Source organism: Lathyrus oleraceus, chromosome 5 (assembly GCF_024323335.1).
Source record: "Lathyrus oleraceus cultivar Zhongwan6 chromosome 5, CAAS_Psat_ZW6_1.0, whole genome shotgun sequence".
NCBI classification, from domain to species: domain Eukaryota; kingdom Viridiplantae; phylum Streptophyta; class Magnoliopsida; order Fabales; family Fabaceae; genus Lathyrus; species Lathyrus oleraceus.
In genome coordinates this window covers 215,161,072-215,174,500 of record NC_066583.1, presented here as the reverse complement: position 1 = coordinate 215,174,500, position 13,429 = coordinate 215,161,072, and the positions used below count along the sequence as shown (strand labels likewise).

At 34.7% G+C, this 13,429-nt stretch overlaps 1 pseudogene; it reads left to right on the top strand.

The window, feature by feature from the left end:
* The window catches only part of LOC127079791 (chalcone synthase-like), a 99,018-nt pseudogene extending 92,095 nt beyond the window's left edge, over positions 1-6,923 (top strand).
* The last annotated feature ends 6,506 nt before the right edge of the window (positions 6,924-13,429 follow it).

Sequence of the window (13,429 nt, the reverse complement as noted above, 5' to 3'; positions counted from 1 at the left end):
AATTCGAACGTCTCTATGGTCCAGTCTATACAAATCTGGTAAAAGAATTTTGGAGATTCACTGACGCTGACGATCACTACATTGTCTCCTACGTTCTGGGAGTCAAGATGGTAATCACAGAAAAATCAATTGTTGCTCTACTGGGCATGGAGAAGGCTGGAGGAAGACACATTTACAACATTAATCCTAGGGAAAAGTATATGTCCCATTAGATAAACCCTACAATCTTTCAACAGAGTGCTGAAGGCAAGCATTCCAAGAACAAGGAACTGCATCAGAACCTCCGGGTATGGCTGAAGATCATCTTAGGCACCATCCATCATCGCCCAGCCTCCAACTCCTCATACTACATCAACACAGACCAGAAATGCATTTTGTACTGCATTCACAAGGGTCTGATGCTCTGCCTTCCTGCACTCCTCTTCAAATATCTCAGAGACTCCGTGAGAGATACCAGAAACAACATGAAGACAAGAAATTACATTCCTCTAGGGAAGCTTATTTTTTATGTACTGATTTAAAGTGGCCTCGTGGACCATCTGATACAGTTCAGACTCATGGAAGATGTGATGATAGATACTGGAAGACCTCTGAATGCTCGCAATCTGAAGAGCATGGGAATAATAAATCAAGTAAGAGTCAAACCAACTCTGGACACCTCTTGGGAAGCTCTTAAAGATCAGAGGAAGATCCCAAATGGACTCTATTTGTTCTCAAAGATCGACCCTCTAGAGGTAGTCATGTACTACTTAGATGATCTGCGCAAACAAGGAGTAGACATCTCAGACTTCACCTTAGACTAGCTGCCAGAATTTGCTCCAGATTTCATGAAGAGGACACGAGAACCATCTAAGAAGGCAAAGCAGGCGAAGAGAGCAAAGTTGGGAGAGTCATCTGGATCAAGACCTCCAGTACATCTGGTTGCATCACCTGCTAAGTTTGTTCCTCTCCCTCCTCCTGTAACTATCAAACCAATTGCTTCCTCACTCCCTCAACCTTCGCCCATATATACAAACTCTGAAACTCCTCCCTCAACCACTAGACCCTCTAATCAACCCTCTCAAAAATTTAACCTTGCCACCATATCTCTACCTGTTTCAGAAGTAGAAATGCTGAACAAAACCACTTCACCCTCCTCATCACCATCTCCATAATCCCCACCTTACTACACCCTCTCATCTGACACTGAACCTTCTGATCCTCAGTCTCCAACTCTGGCTCAGCTTCAACATCGTGCTCTGGCCTCTCAACAGGCAACACACTCTAGCTCTGAACCAGAAGTTACCTCTCCACCCCCAGAAAACCCAAACACAACCACCTCTGACCCTCCACCATCCGAGCTAATCCACTCTGAACCACAACCCTCTGAAATAACCCAACCAACTCCTTCCGCTGACCCACAAACTCCCACATTTAACTTAAGCCCCTCCACTTCTCCACCCCAAGCCTCTGAACCAGAAAACACCCTACTGACCCTTGAGGAAGCAATAAAGGTGTTTGCAGAAGTTTCAGTTGACAAGGTCAAGCCTCTGACCATCAACTCTGGCATCAGTGATGATCCCTCCGCTGTAAGGACTCACTGGAGCAGAGTGATAAGTTGGATGACCTCTAAAGCCTTGAAGCTGAAAGGCCTCTCTGAACAAGTCCGAAATGACTTCATCAGAGACACTGAGATCAGACTCCAAGAGCGTCTAGCCAGAGAAGCTGAGGAGCAGGAAAGAAAGGAAGATGAAGAGAAAGCAAGGCAAGAAGAACTTCAGAGAATCAAAGAAGTTGAGGCCAAAGCTCTAGCTGATGCCGCTGCTGCTGCTGAAGCTGAGGCAAAAGCCAAAGCTGCCGCTGAAGAAGCAGCTCGTCTTGCTGAAGAATCTGCTGCCAGGGTAAGAAAAAATGCATTGACTTAGGGGGAGTCCTCCACCTTTGTCCCTCTGGTCCTGAAGACCCTTGAAGAGCTGCAGAAAGAACAACAGGTAGTTCGAGCCAGACTGGACCAACAAGATTCTGTTAATGTCAACATTCAGAACATGCTGACCCAGCTGCTCCAGAGGATGCCTCCACCTCCAAACCCTTAGCCCTCTAGGATTTCTTTGTTCTTTCCAATGTGCTTGTTGCCTTATCTGATTTGCTTGTTGCTTCTTTCTTCCATGTTTGCTTTTTGTGCTTCTGGCTTCTGTCGCAACCTGAAAAATGGAATGCGAAAAAAACAACCGGCGAAGAAAGACAGGAGAGTCGCCACCGTGCGTTATTTATCCCAAAGGAAGGAAAGGAAACGCTCGAAGTAAACCTGGAAAAAGGAAAGGACAAGACGGGGTCTCGAACCAAATCTTGGGTTCGGGAGTTGATTATGCGAAGGGAAGGTATTAGCACCCCTACGCATCCGTAGTACTCTACGGGATCCACTTTTGTAGTTCTTGTCTAAAGGGTGTGGGTTTATCTAATGTATTATTTACTAAAAAAAAGGGTCAAAAGAAAATGACTCGCACGGATGTCGCATCCACTGCATACGTATCTCATCTGAATATGAGAATCAGAGTCTTCGTAGCTCGGCTACCTAGGGGTTAAGGGTAATTATGCTTACTAAGACATCGCGTCTTATGCCTACGTATCTCATTTGGAATGAGAATCAGAGCAAGCTGTAGTTCGGCTAACTACGGGGTTATGGATTGGGTTTTGGACGAACGGCGTTACTACGCAATCTACCGGATGCTCGACCTTTGGAGACTTATTCGCCTGTAGTAGAAGGAGTTAACGTGTTCTTAGGAGAAGAAAAATCAATGAGTTGGTAGGGTTAGGGATGCTCATGCAAAAAGGCAGTCCTTGACAAAGGAACCGCGCTACCTGTGGGGATACGAACACATACAAAACAAACATGTATAAAGTAAACGTGCCAACAAGGCAATCAGAATAAATCTCCCAAATGGTATCCCACAAGCAAAGTGGAATATCCAGCGAGTTATCCCTGCAAAAGTCATGTGAGCCTTCACAAAAACTCAACAAAAGGGTTAGTGAAACACGATAAGCATTCAAGGCATTTAAGGCATTATTTATACATTCATACATAATTATGAACTCGTGGGAAAAAACCTAAAGAAATTCATCCATCATACCTCAAACATTCAGAGTATTCCACTTCAAAGCACAAAGGTAATGGGAATAAGGGCAAACCTAATTGGAGAGATCGGTTGAAATCAAATGGTACGGTTGGATTTGCAAACCAACGTTAGGGTTTGCTTGAGCTGAAAGTGTGTGAGTCAGAATGAACCTTTCAGAGTTGCCTGGAGGTTGCTGCAGATTAATTCTCACTCTCTCTGTCTAGGTTTCTCTCCAGGTTTTGTCCAGGATTTTGTTCCAAGGAAACCTCAGAGTGTTTTGCTTCTCTTCCTTTTTCTGTCTGTTCTCCCTCTTTTATAACCTGATTTTCATGGCTTTGTGGGCTCAAATGAGAGAGGTCCAAGTCTAAGATTTTTCTATTTTATTTATTTATTTATTTATTTATTTATTATTTTTTTTTCGTTTTTTATTTAAAATAAAGCTATGATGAAATGCAATGTATCTAATGTTAAATGACCTAAAAATGAATGCATGAATGAGGAGGGCAAATTTTGGGGTGTTACAGCTGCCCCTATTTGATCATCAGCTAACCCGAGCAGGATGAAAGCGAACATCTTATCAGACAAACAGGGTGAGCTGTGATTGAATACCAAAGACAGACCGCAAATTTGCGCACCGAGAACACCACAAAAACGCTGAAATACACCGCGCTGTTTATTTCTCTTCCGATCCTCTGGCTGAATCTGAATCAGTCTTCTGACTTAATCTGGAGTTTCGATCCTCTGGCTGAATCTATACTCAATTTAGTCCTCTGGTTGGATGTTAATTTTGATCCTCGGGCTGGATACGGTTTCAATCTTCTGGCTAGATCTTCTTCGATCTTCTGGCTAGATCTTCTTCGATCTTCTGGCTAGATCTTCTTCAATCTTCTGGCTAGATCTCCTTTGTTTTGATTCTCTGACTGAATCTATTTCCTTTGATTCTCTGGCTGAATCTACTTCGATCTTCTGGCTAGATCTGAATCGTTTCGATTCTCTGGCTGAATCTATTTCCGGTCTTCGGGCTAGACCTGACTTCGATCTTCTGGCTAGATCTTCTTCGATCTTCTGGCTAGATCTGAATTGTTTCGATTCTCTGGCTGAATCTATTTCTTGATTCCCTTAGCTCCATCGACATCCTCTGAAACTTTTGCAACAAATTCCCAAGCTCTAAGACTTCCTAAAGTGCTATAACCAGATCGAGCTTCATCAACTTTTGATCACCATCTGGACAAAATAGTTCTGAGCATCATTTGAACTCAAACAAGTTACCACAATGTAGTCATTCACTCTCTGATGCTTTCCCCTAACTTATTTTATGTTGATTGTTCGTGTTCATCATTTAATTTAATTTTTCGTGGCTTGCTTGTTTCTGAAACTTCTTTGAAATTCCCTTTGCTCAGTTCACATAAATGAATTTGGAGTACGAGGTTGAATCCGGGATGAGAAGAGGATCACAATGACGGTGGTCTCTTTTCTTGAATTTACAAAATGATGAAACTCCGGTGAGAGCTCACCAAAAAAGACGACCGAAATTTTCCTCAGGTGATCTGAGATTGAACCAAACACGTTGGCAAATTGAAATGTTTTTAATTGGTTGAATTTAAACGGTTGGATGAGTAAGTTTTAGAATCATTGAGTTGAAAGATATTATATATAAATCATACTCATAATTTTTGAGATTAACTAATAAATAGTGCCTATATTATCAAATTACTTCAAAATTAACATTTTAATAAAGTATTTTTTAATGTTATTTTTTATATATTTTGACGGCATAAAAGATGATTATAAATTAATTTTCAGAATTTTAAAATTATTTATATGATAATATCTTTTCATTTAATAATATATAACTTGTGTGATGAATATACATGCGCATTATTATTTATTAGTTATTGCAAGAAATATATTGAAATTCCACAAACACATAATTATATTTTCATATATCTATAAATACGTAGATGGCTAAAAATATCTGGTAGAATAATTAATTATAATATATTATTTTATTTTTAATTATGATGTTTATGTGTGGAAAAGATTAATTTTAATTACATGATTGATTTTACAGTAATAATGTATTCTAATTAATCTCTTGTCATATATCAATAAATAACAATTAAATAACAATTAAAATAAAGAAAACACTAAGTACATAAATAACAAATTAAATTTAAAATAATTAAATATGTTTAAACATATTTATATTTTCATTTTATTATTTATTAAATATGTTTAAATTTATTTTATTTTTAAAATTTTAGTATCACTTTTTAAATATCTTTTTATTGTTTATATACTAATCTTTTTTAGATTTTATAGAATTTAATAATCTTTTCAAATTATATATTATCATTGTGACGTCTTTATAAAATATTATATGATGTTCTTTAATTGAATACTTATATTTAATATTAAAATAGTATTCGATTTATGATTTATAAATGGTAAATATGATAAATCTTGTTGCAAAATTACAATTATCAAAAAAAAAATATTTTAAATATTTCATTTTCATCTTTTGAACCAAACACATTTGTAATTAAAATCTTTTTATTAATAATAATTTATACATTATAGCTATCACATCTACTTTGCAAAAGGACCCTGTTCAGGAAAATGATTGTACGTCACCATAAATGGTTTGCAAAGCATCACGTGAATAAATTAAAGTAGAGACAATAAAATTAAAACCCATGTCCTTTTGAGATATTCACTATGTAACGTCGTCGATATATATATATATATATATATATATATATATATATTATTCAATTATGGAGCTACTTGTAACTGTTATATGTGACCATTAAAATGTCTGTTTGCCAATAATTCCATAAACCTCTCAAAACCTCTTATTAAGTTAAAACAAATCACATATCATCTCATTGAGTTGCTTTTAAATTTTATAATTTTGTCAGAAAGAGAATTCCAACATCTGAATTTTTAATAGTTATGATTATTAATAATTATGATTATTACAAACTCAAATCTAAAATTATTCATCTCATTTTTGCACTTCAGTTGGTGTGGATATGCCTGGTGCTGACTATAAACTCACAAATCTTTTAGGCCTAAGTCCGGATGTAAAGCGTTATATGATGTACCAACAAGGTTGTTATGCTGGTGCAATGGGACTTCGTTTAGCTAAAGATTTGACTGAGAACAACATAGATTCTCGTGTGTTGTTGGTTTGTGTAGAGATGAGGATATTAGGTTTCTCTGGACTTAGTGATACTCATCTTGATGGTCTTGTGGGACAGGCATTGTTTGGAGATGGTGCGGCAGCTGCGATTATTGGTTCATACCCATTGTCAAAAATTGAAAATCCTTTATTTGAATTGGTATGGACTGCACAAACCATCCTTCCAGATAGCAGAAGATACATTAAATGTGACATTCGAGAAGTAGGAATGATACTATATCTCGACCAGGATCTTCCTAACCTCGTTTCAAAACACATTGAAAAAGCTCTTGTCAAGGCCTTTCAATCTTTGAATATTTCGGATTACAATTCCATTTTTTGGGTTTTACACCCAGGTGGACGAGCTATTCTTGACAAAATTGAAGCAAAACTTGGCTTAAAGTCGGAAAATTTGCAAGCTAGTAAGTATGTACTAAGCGAATATGGTAACATGTTAAGTGCTTCTGTATTGTTCGTCATGGATGAAACTAGGAGGAAGTCAAAAGATGAAGGACATATCACAACAGGGGAGGGACTTGAATGGGATATGCTTCTCGGTTTGGGACCTGGAATTACTATCGACACTGTTTTGGTCCGAAGTGTGGCCATTTAAATCCCCACATGTTACTAAGAAAATAAGTTTTATGTTTTCATGCGCTTTTTTTTTATCAAAAAGTGAATGTTATATCTATGTGTTTCCACTAAATTGTTGGTATTTTTCAAATTCACATGTTTTATTATCTATAATTAATTAAGGTTATCGGTGTTGTATGTAAGCTGTCCAATAAAACGTTTGTTTACATATGTCTTATAAAATATCACCTCTTTGTATTCACTGAATTTACTACAAGACTCATATAGCAGTGCACTCTTTTAATATCATATGTTAATTTTAGGTTTATTTTGGTCTTTTAAAATATATATATAATGATATTTTTTTGTTTCAGATTAGAATAATTATTAATACGAATATGATTTCCATGAGATTTAGAATGTTTTACAGTTAGTTTGGTTTAACAGAGGGATAATAAGAGAGATAATTTTATTAAAAGAGGGGGAAGTAATAGGAAGGGAGGGGGAGATAAATGTTAATTACATGTTTGGTTCAAAATATAAGAATGGATGAAAACAAATTTTATTTACGATTAAATTTTGTTCACTAAGGGAGATGAGATATTTAAAATAAATTTTCTTTTTTATAATTGTAGTTTTACAATATGACTCATCATATTTATCATAAATCAAAAATAATTTCAATATTGAAATATAAGTATTTAATAAAAAAAAATAATATAATATAATATTTTATGAAAAACTTAACAATAATAATATATAATTTGAAAAGATTATCAAATACCATAAATCTAAAAGAAATTATTATATGGAAAAATAATAAAAAATTTAAAAAGTGATATCAAAATTTTAAAAGTAAATATATTTAATAAATTGATGAAAATATAAATATACTTGTATAATTATTTTGATTTAAATTTGTTATCTATGTACTTAGTGCTTTTTATTTTATTTTAATTATTATTTAATTAAGTTTTGGGATAGTCCTCAGTACGAAAATATGATTATATATTTATGGGGGATATCAATGTCTTTCTTTTTTGATTAACTATTAAAATAATCATGCGCATGTATATGTTACATATTTTTATAAAATTAATAATTAAATTAGAAGATATTATCATATAAATAATATTCAAAAATTTAAAAATTAATCTATAATTTTTTATGCCATCAAGATAGTATATATATATATACATATACATATATATATATATATATATATATATATATATATATATATATATATATATATATATATATATATATATATATATATATATATATATATATACTATTTAAGAAATTGATTTTTAGACAATGTAAATTGAATTTTTATTAATACAGTAATAATTTATTCATTGATTTGTCCTTGCAAAAGGACCATGCTGTCTACCAAAATGAATGAACACACTTCACCACAAATGTTTGATACTCCTACTAGATAAGAGTTGGCACGAACTTTATCTTTATGATTGTTAGGGTAGTGAAAACTACTCCCCCTCCGTTTTGTCATTTTTTATGAATTTATCGGTAGTGAATATGTCTCATTTTTCTCAACGAGTCATCCTTGATATGTTTATCCTAACCGTTAACGGATGTCCCTCAGTTCTAGTATATTATCTTCCTACCCAGTAACCGGTAATAGATAATATATCTCTTTACTCATGTGTTGAAGTTTTTTTTTCCCAGTTGAGTTTGGTTTCGTATTTCTTTGTGAAATTGAACCCCGTTTGCGTAAGTATATCAACTTTGTTCTGATTTACGATTTTCCACTGCATTGTTTTTTGCTGTATTGGTGTTATCCCAATATGTGCATATTTTCCTCGTTCCCCAACCAAATCTTTTCATTGATTTATTTTTATAGAAATCCCTTCGTGTCTCCCAACAGTTTTTAAGTTGTAACCTAACCTACACATAACTTTTTATCCCCCAGAGTCTTTGTCTTCCCAGTGAATTTTTCTTACAAAATGCATTGCGCTCCTGTGGGCTTTCAGTTTCTCCGGTTTCTTTTCCTTTGTGGCAATATATTCCCCAAAAAGATTATTTTAACATTCATATCATATGTATCATGAGGTCTCTTAGGGACCAACATTTATTTCTTGATGTTGTTATTTAAGTCTATTCTACTGAGTTAATACAAAGATTTTAACCTTCACATCCTCAGCTAGAATGTCCTTAAATATGGACAGCTGTAAGACTCCAATTTTGATTCTAAGATCCCTCATGTTATCTCATCATTTGCATTGACTATAGGATCACACCTTGGCATCCTCCTTATCCCTTATTCAATGGGTTTGCATTGGGAGAGATCACCAAACACATTTGATTGTATCATACTTTATTTTTCTTTGTTTACTAACCAAAATACCAAAAATATGTCCATGTATAGCTTTTGTTTCTTTTGTAAGTAGTGTGTGCATCCACTTGTGTCTCATCAAGCTCACAACTAGGGTTTGAGACCCTCATGGAAAAGAAAAATTCAGGAGTGGTTCACAATGGTTCTAAACATCATATATGGATCCCCATGATCTTTATTTATCATTTTGATGAAGAATTCATCAAGAGTTTGAAGCTTGTTTGCCTTGGAAGCCTAATTCATTTAGGTATCTTGTGTGACTTCCTCAGCAAGTTTCTTCAACAATTGGTCAAATATATCAATGGGTACTTCATTATACATCATCTTATGCATATATGATCCTCCATGAGTCCCAAAGATCAAGAGAACTTCAAGTTTGCAAGTTGGTTCAAGGAGGTTGACCAGAGAAAGTCAACTGGTCAAAACTGGGGTTCCCTAGACCCTATCTCCTTCAATTTTTGTCATATGAAAATGATTCCATGATAAACACTACTCTTTATGACATTCCAAACAACTTTCATGTTGGCATCAAGACCTATCTTTGCTTGGAAAGTCATTGTTTATGGTTAAAGATTATAGGTCATTTTGTTTATGCCCTAGTTAGGAGATCAACTTCCAAGGACCGTAACATGCTCAATTTTTATGATATGAAGGTGATCCTTGTTTCATGATCAAATTCAAGATGTCTTACCCAACTTTGATTCTTTGAGAAATGTCAAATTCAACTTGCAAGGGCATGTGCCAAGAGGAAACATTATAGGTCATTTTGGGCCATCATCATTGAAAGAGCTACAACTTTGGTGAAGAAACCATTTTAAGAGGGATGAAAGAGATACAATTTTGGTGAAGAAACCATTTTCATTTGGAGCTCATAGCAAAAGTTATTCAAGGTGGAAGAAGTGATCATTTGACTTGGTACTTAGAAAATTTTCAATTATGTTTGATTTCTCCAACTTCCACCTCAAAATTCATCATGGTCCAAGCTCCAAGTGGAAAAGTTTTCAACATCAAAGTTGTTCCCCTTGATATCACCTTTCCAAAAAGTCCAAGATCATGGCATTTGGAGCATTTACAAGGACTTGCGCATGGTTACTTTTCATGGTCCCATTTGGATGATTTTCATGACCAATCTTCAATTACAATTGCATGGCCTCATGTTAAGCTTTCAGCATCATTCATGCATAATTGTGGACTTTTTTCAATCATTTTATGGGCCTATCACACACCAATGCAAGCACGCACCAACATTTCTAAAATTGGCCAAATTTTCAAGTGTGTGAAAAGCAATGCAAAACCCTATAAATACATTGCCATTGTGATCAGAATGAGGACCCCTTTGCCCAAGCTTTGAGCTGCTTCTTCCCTAACCTCCATTGATAGGATAACCTTGAAGATTTTCACTTGTAATCGAGCTTCAATTCCACTTCTATTTTGGGATTGAAACTCCAAGGATCCAAGCCTTTTAATAATCCCTTTCATCTCTTGCAAGCAAGTAGAAGCAAGCCCAAGCCAATTGAGATCCAAATCGAGTTTCATCACTGCAAACAGAAGGTGAATTTTGTGAAACTTTATCTCTTCGATTCTCTCTCAATTCTCCATCATTTCATGTAATTTTTGGTTGGCTGAAGTCCTACCAATGTTGGCAACAAGATTGAGTTGCTTTGAGGCCAAATCGAAGCAACTCAGATCATGCACCTCAAACTTCAAATCAACGTATCTTTCAATATACTTGGAATTAGATGAAATTGAGGCCATATTCAAGCTCCTGAGAATTTTTTCTTTAACATAGTGTACTCACTTTTTATTTTAATGGTGGTTGGTGGAGGACTAGTCTGGTGAGGTCCACCGGAGAAGACAACCGGAGCTAGGGCTCCGGTGATGCATTGGCGGGTCTCCTGGCCACTTGATCTATTTAAACTGTTTTAATCTTGACTGCTCCTTGTGATTACTTTCCCTATAACGCGTTGATTGGGGTGCATGGTGTGAAGCGCACGCTTGGCCATCAGATCTGCCACTTCAATTAATGAGGGAGATCTGATGGCCCTTGTTTTTTTTAATTTTATTTTATTTTTTTATTTTTCATTTAATCCTCTTATTTTGTTTTATTCATAGAAATTTCATTTTTAATCCAAAAAATATGGGACTTTCACCAAAAATATTTAAATATTTGTCTCTTTCATATTTTGAGTTAAATTATTTTTTGGATTAATTTTGATATTTTTCATGAATTAGATGTTTTTGTGCATATTTTTAATTATTTTAAAATACTTACAACTTTCCAAAAAAATCTTGAAATTTTTTGTGTTAGGTCCTTTGACCTTGTTTGACCTAGGATAAATCCCTTGGCCATTTATTTGGTGTTTTGAAGGGATTTGATGTTTTGTCCATATTAAAATGCATTTTAATTCATTTTTAATTGAATTTTTAATTGACTAAATGTTTAAAAATTATGTTGAGCCATATTTATGGTCTTGTGATGTTTGACTTTCTGTTTGGGCCTTGGTCATGGTTGATTTGATTTTGTTTAATCAATACCATTGGATTTATGGGGATTGATGAAATGTACATTTCATCTCCCAAAATGAATGGATGGTATTGATCAGATGAAATTCCTCTCATGATCAATTTGTGTTTTTATTTCCCCTTCCCTCTTCATCTTCATCCATATTCTTTCCCAATCCTTCATTTGACCAATGATTTCCCTAATGTCTAAATGCTAGTTAGTTCATCAATGACCTTGTGTCAGATGAATCAACACAAGTCTGACTGAGATAGGTCTTTCCCATTTTTTAGTGTGTGGTATGTTTTAGGAGTTTGGTTTTTGTACCAAATCTCTAACATGCATTAACACCTATATTTTTATTGCCCGACCTCAGATAGTTGTGACTTCTACATAAGCCAAATTACGATTGATTAACATAGAGCTAAATTTGTCCCTCATGGCATATCATTCTGGTAAGTGAGATTGTAAGTCTCCCATTCTTCATGGCATTATGTGGAAACTGTAGTGGTAAATTCATGACCATCAAGCTATGGGTAAACTTGACGTTAATAAAACCAGAGTCGCCACCGCGCTTTGATTGTTTCCAAAGAAAAAGGGAAAAGTACGAACAAAACCCAAAGATAAGAAGTTTTCAAATCAAAACTAATAAAATGCTAGAGATTACAGGTAAGGGAGTTGGTTACATAGAGGGAAGGTGTTAGCATCCAAAGTGTCATAGGTACTCCTAGGGAGCCCTCTTTTATGTGTGTATTTGTTTTTGGTATAAAATGATGTTTGAGAAAAATAGAATGTGGGGATGAGAAAATAATTCATTGATTATATTTTTGTGTTTGACAAGACCTTCAGACTTGTGCCTACGTGCCAACATAAAAATGAGGGATCAAAACCTCATAGTTCGTGGTATCAATTTCAAAATGAGTGAATTGCTTTTAACAAAATTTTAATTAAAAAAGGGCACAAAGGGGCCAAAAATTTGACAAAGTGAATGTTCTTTTTGTCTTTTTAAATTTTAAGTCAATATGGTTAAGTTCATTTACAAATTTGATTTAAGAAAAAGGTTTGAAAGTTCATTGGCATAAGGCCAAAGTTTCTAACCATTTAAACAAAGTTTAAGTTTGAAAACACAAGCAAAGAAAGTTTTTGAAAAGATTTTGAAATTTAAGAAATGGGGAGAGATGAAGAGACTAATCCTAAGCATAAAATTAAAAGTTAAGAGTTGAAAAGATCTGACCAATGGGATGTAATCCAATAGACAAGAATGTCATATAGAAAACCCATTTTCCCTTTGGACTTTGAATCAAGCAATAATAAATCAAGCAATTAGCAATATCAAACATCATGAAGATCAAGGCATCAAATAAATATAGTCACATCCAAGCAAGAAAATCCAATAGCTAGCAGTCTTCTTTATCTTCTCATGTATCAGATGACATACTCCTTGGTCAACTCAGAAGAAAGCATCAGACACCAGATCAAAATAAATGTTTGCATCAAGACAATGTAGTAGATGAGTTCAAATAAATCTTCAAGACTTGCATCAGATGAAGGCTCAGTTCTTAATAACTTGATTTCAAAATGTTGGAATTGGCCAAGTCCTTTTTGCATAGGGAATGTTGCCTAGTTCTAAGTCCAAAAGTTCATATCAAGATCAACAGTCCACCAAACATTTTTTAGGGTTTTTGTTATTTATTAAGTATTTTAAGGTCCTAAGACCACAA